This window comes from Ursus maritimus, unplaced genomic scaffold (genome assembly GCF_017311325.1).
Source record: "Ursus maritimus isolate PB19 unplaced genomic scaffold, ASM1731132v1 scaffold_4, whole genome shotgun sequence".
In the NCBI taxonomy this organism is placed as follows: domain Eukaryota; kingdom Metazoa; phylum Chordata; class Mammalia; order Carnivora; family Ursidae; genus Ursus; species Ursus maritimus.
In genome coordinates, this window is record NW_024426552.1 from 17,247,508 (window position 1) to 17,253,507 (window position 6,000).

Here is a 6,000-nt window from a genome sequence, read left to right on the forward strand (position 1 = left end):
ACTCAAACATAAAAATGCATATACATGAAAATAACATAACTGGTTATTTTTATTTTCTTCTCTGTACTTGCATGTATTTTCCAAATTTTCTACCCAAACACAAATGCATCTTTTTTATAATCAGAAAAAAAGTCATTTTTAAAGGGTAGGAAAACCCTAAGTGGAATGAATGGTTTTCATTGTGTGAATTCATTCTAGCCAGTAATTTAGAGACAAATGTTATGTGTTTTTGCTTTGTTTGCCGCCTCCCCAGTAAGAACCCTTTAAAAGCAGAAGCATTTTTGTGATACCATGACATTAAAGAATGATGATGGCCATTCTCAGTACAAAGGCAAAAATCAGGATAGATAAATTGGTCAGTTTATTACTAGGTGATTTCTTATTATAATTTCAGTGTATATGTTACTTCCCAAAGAGATGTATACTACATATCACTAAAAATTATTTAAAAATTGATTTCAAGTTCAAGTGTGTTTGGGTTTTCCACCATTTTATATTCTTCTACCTCTCTGTTCCTATTTGTCAGTAAAGAGGATGAATGAACAGTAAATCCCCAAGAATTTAGAGTTACTGACTCTTTAATTTAAGGAGAAAAAAAAATGTGTACCTAGCAACCGTAGGAGACCCAGGAGAATCAAACTCATAAATTCCTATCAGGCATAAAATCCATCTGGCTCGTGTATCTATGTGTGTGTGTGTTTCATTGTGTTAGGAAGAAGTGCTTTAGTTCCAAAGTTGTGCACAGCACAAAAGTAGCCAAATGTTAGTGTTAAGGAAAAAACTGGGATCAAGTGACATTATCAATTATCAATTATCCTAGATTATCTATGAAACAGAAGAATTCATCAAAAGCTAAGAGCAAAAGAATAAACTACAATTTTCCATATAGACATACACATAAAGAAGAAAGCCAAGATGTGACGACGATATTCCTCTTTATTTGCAAAGATTTGTGAAAATAACCTTCACATTGCTTACATTGTCCTTTTTAGTTGTCCTCATTTTCCTTATGAAAACTGTCAGGGGGCAGAGATTTTTTTTTTTTTTTTCGTTTTAGCGGTAGACAGAAAGGACATCCAAGAGGCACTGACAGTAACATGTTAAGATGGAATAATGGCCTTTTAATTCACTGGTGTTTATTGCCTTGAACAACACATCAGTGGAAAGGTCCTATCATCTCATCACCGAGGAGATATTTCCAAATTGTCTGTTGTTTCAAAAATTAAAGCTAGATCCTGAAGTAAAATGATATGTCTGGAATTTTCTTTAAAATTTTCAAGCAAAAACAGAAAAGGCGGGGATAGATGAAACAAGATCAGCGAAGTGATAATTGTTAATGCTGAGTGATGGATAGAGACTCGTTATCCTTTGTTCTCTACTTTCATGTAATTAATTTTTTTCTGGGATGAAAAGTGAAAAAAAAAACTAAAGAGAAGTTATACGTCTTTTGTCCAATTTACAAATCAAGTCAGTCTTGAAGTAATTGAAGATATAACATATATTAGTGTCCTTTTCTACTCTCCCATGTGTTCCGGGGAATGAATAAATGTATTTAAAGTACACACACTTAAAAGCACAGAAACATTCTCTAAAACAGCTTGGTGTGGAGGGCAAGAGGCAATCATATAGTAGCTGAGAGAAAGAAAGCGAAGAAAGGAAGGAAGGAGGGAGGGAGAAAGACATTCTTTTTTTACTTGTAGCACTGCAAAATGTAGAGTGATTCAATGAGTTCTCTGTTCTAATCGGCTGTAAATTCATCACTTTTTTCCTGAGGCCTGATTTACGTATTATCTGAGTCCTTAAAAAAAAAAAAATCACTATTAACGTGTTACAGGTTTTGCATCAAGAGGAAGAATGTAAAAGCAAGTAAAGAGAATGAAAATGGAGTCACTTTTACTCAGAAATAGATGTGAAAGGCAAGCTGAGTGGGGGGAGGGGAATCGATAGGAAGAGACTCAGAGGCATTCTCAGTGCCCCGAAGCTGAGGGAGGTGAGGCCACCACTGGTGAAGCAGGAACACAATGTTGGGCGCAGACAAAGGACACATTTGGCAACCCTGACGTTGCAGATGAGGGAACTCAGCTGAAAGATTTAAGCAATGGGCAAGGATCAAAGATCTCTGATTTCTATCTGAAGCTCTTCACCAGATGTATTCGATTAGCTGTGTGCAGAGCTTCTTCCCTTTATTCTTCTTTAAAGTGCGCTAAGACTTTACCAGTCCGTGTTGTATCGTGCATAAAAGCAGGGAAGGGCACCAAATAAAGAACACCAGAGCCCAGCAGCCGCCTGCAATGAGGAACGTTATTATATTGTCCTGGCTTTTCACTTATTTCAAGTTGGTTTACTCAGTTCTGAATGTTCCAGAACCTTTCACCCTCAAAATTTTCACCAAAGTTGTTAACTAGAGTAGAAGCAACAGGCTTGGCTTTCATCCCCTCTCTTCTCAGAGCATGCCAGAGGCAATGAATAAAATGGAACTCGCTCCAAAGGGTACTGGAGAGGAAAAGGAAGAAGAGCAGAAGCATACACCATCCATGGGCAGATAAACAAATTCTGAATAAATGGAAGTCAGCTGGAGGCCTTCATCTCAAACAGTAAGGTCACAGATTCTCAAGTGCTAGATCTTCAAGTCTATGGGCAGGGTCCCCTCCTCTTACAGATCCAGGGAGATGATATCTAGTTCTCAAAGCACAAGATATTCTGGAATGTTCCCCCAAAATACTAGGACAATTTCTTTTAGAAGTTGGACAACAGTGTTTTTCTAATTAATATACTCTTACCCTAATACTGACATTCCAGTACCATACCTTGTTAATATCCCATTAGTAGGTAGCAGTGATAATAGAATTTTCTTGCATAGACCTTGAGCATGACTTGAGATTGGAGCTCCACATTTAAGAAACAACTGTGCAAGATTGTTAAAGAAATTTGGTTTTGGTCTAGGCTCTCTCTTTTCTTTTCTTAAAACAAAGGTCATTGGTTTTTCTACCAAAAGTCATAATAGCATTGCATTTTATTTTCTTTAACAACCGTGTGCCTGTGAGACATTTATAAGATCAAACTGTAAACAAGCCTGAACACCTGGGAAAGCTGTGATCCCAGACAGCAGTAAGCATGTCTAAAATCCTCACTTTGGATTACACTAAAAATTGCAGGCACAGTTGAAACATAGGAATATTCAGTTCTTACCATGACTGTGACAAAGCAAAAGGTATGATTTTACAAAAACAAAAGCAAAAACAAACAAACCAAAAAAAAAAAAAAAACCCAAAAGGCATTATTGAGAGCGCAGAATCAGAGAACTGAGCATTTATTTTTCTATTTTTGTGGGATTTTGCCAGCCACAACTGTGGGTCTTTAAAGGGGAAAGTACCATACCATTGGTTCTTTCTAACATATCTGACTTAAATTATCAATAACCACCAAAAAGATACAATCTAAAATGTGAAGTTTTTGTAATTGCAGAGGATCAATCACAATAAAGTTGTTTGTGTGCAGATAGTTGGATATCATACTTTTTTGATTTAGAACCCAAAAGAGATAGGAAACTAACACTGTAAAAAATAAATGCTTACTTTTAAGTAATATTTTGGCAGAGAGTGCTGAAAAATCAAACTGTCAACCCTAAAGGTTTAATGGAGCAAGAAGAGTCATTTCATTTAACGACCTATGTTAAAGAAAAACGTCACTTGTTAAGAAAGTCTGCCTTTCCCTAAAATATAATTACACATCTTTCAAGAAGGATAAGCTCAAGACACACACACACAAAAGAAAATAATCAACTTAATATTTCCTTAAGAAAATTATAATAAAGAGGATGAAACTGTGGGGCAGGCCATTAGCTCATCAATCCACCGACGTAACAAATATCTCTAAGAACCAGCAAGCAGGCTATCGCTAAGAACCAGTAAGCAGGGGCGCCTGGGTGGCACAGCGGTTAGGCGTCTGCCTTCGGCTCAGGGTGTGATCCCGGCGTTGTGGCATCGGGCCCCACATCAGGCTCCTCCACTATGAGACTGCTTCTTCCTCTCCCACTCCCCCTGCCTGTGTTCCCTCTCTCGCTGGCTGTCTCTATCTCTGTCGAATGAATAAATAAAAAATCTTAAAAAAAAAAAAAAAAAAAGAGAACCAGTAAGCATCACTATGCCCCTATTTTGTCAAAGCACTCTCCTAGGAACTGAGGAGCCCACAAGAAAAAGAAAGTGAGAGAGAAAGATAAGAGGATGGAAGAGAGGGAGGAAGGGAGAAAGACAACCTTGTCTTCAGTCTTCCAATAGAGCTGGATAAATAAAATGTATACAAGTGAAAAGTTAATTAGCAACACAAGGAAGTGAGTCCAATGAGTTGTATGCGTCATGTGGGCTGAGATAGGGAAGGGAGAAATCACTGCAGGCCAAGGGGTCAAGAATAATTTCAGAGAAGGAGTGGAGATATAAACAAGATACTTCACATTGAACAAAATTGAAAAATAAGCAGGAGATGATATCTTCGCTCAGGCTGATAATAAAGCACATAGACTAGGTGGCTGATAACCAACAGGAATTTATTTTCCACAGCTCTGGAGGCTGGAAATCTTAGGTCAGGGTGTCAGCATGGTCAGGTTCTGGCGAGAGCTATCTTCCAGGTGACAGACTGCCAACTTCTCGTGGTATACTCAGGTGGCAGAAAGAAGGCAAGAGTCCTGTCTAGGATCCCTTTCACACAGGCACTAATCCCATTCATGAGGATTCCACCGTGGTGACCTAATCACCGCCCAAAGGCCTCCACCTCTTAATACCACCTTGGGGTTAGGATTTCAACTTATGAATTTTGTGGGGACACAAACATTTAGTCCATTGCAGACATGTTGCAGATACTGGGAGAGGAATAACAGCAGCCAAAGTGACTGATTCACGTGATCCTTTCTTTCCCAGCTCCTCACGGTGACAAACGAAATGCAAAAATGATGCCATTGGCTGGACTGAAGAGACAGGGAAAAGAATAAAAACCATGTGCACGAGACCCAAAAGATGCTTTCTGCCTTGCTGCCTTCATCCCAACTCACTCCCCTAGGTAGGCCAATTTAATTTGCTGAGAAGTTACCTAGAGAAAGTATTGAATATTTCAATATTATAATTTTTAAAAAATAAACAGAAACTACAGAAGCAAGTAATGTGACCTTTGAAGATAAATATGCCAAAACTAACATATCTAAATTAATGACCCCCCTCCCCCCAGATTCCTCACTTTGGACTGTAAGTCATGAAGCCAAGAGCAGCCAGTCAGAGAAGCAACCTGTTTCATGGCCTCGCAGCTGTGTTTCATTTTTGACCAAAAATGGCATCATCCAGCTTAGATACCCACCTTAGTCATCATACTTGGCTGCAAAGACCCTTAGTTGCGTCCAAAATAAAATCCTCCTTCAAAGAGTGATTTGCCACCACAGGGGATATTCAAAGAATGAGCTGCAGGCTCCGAAGGCAATTTCAATGGATCCATTCCAAAAGTACTGAAGCCATGGCAGCATTACCAGGAAAGGTGTATATACTTCCCAAATGACAACTTTAAAAGGGCCAGAGTGCCATTGAAGGTGGGTTTTGGTTTGTCCATTGTAATTAATTCTATCCTGATAATAGAATTCAACTCACAAAGTTGCCCATAGAGGCTGACATCACACAGGCATTTTCTTTTCAAATGTTGTATTTTTTTCAATTTCCCCCCATTATTCTGTCATTTTAATTGCTAAAAAAGAAATACCAGATTTGGTTTAAATGACCTTTTTTAGCCCAGAATCACTTGAAGGTTTTCACTTTTAACTGTATCATTTTTCATGTGCTAAGCTCTCCAACAAGCATGCATTTCCCATAAAAGTGTTCATCCAGATTTTATGCTCTTTTGCTATCTCTCTCTGAGTGGATTTTATGTTTCTTAATAATAGAACCACTTTTTTTTTTTTAATATATATAGCTCTCCCTCCTGTTGAGTTCCTAGAATTGTAGTTCACACAGAGTAGAAACTCAA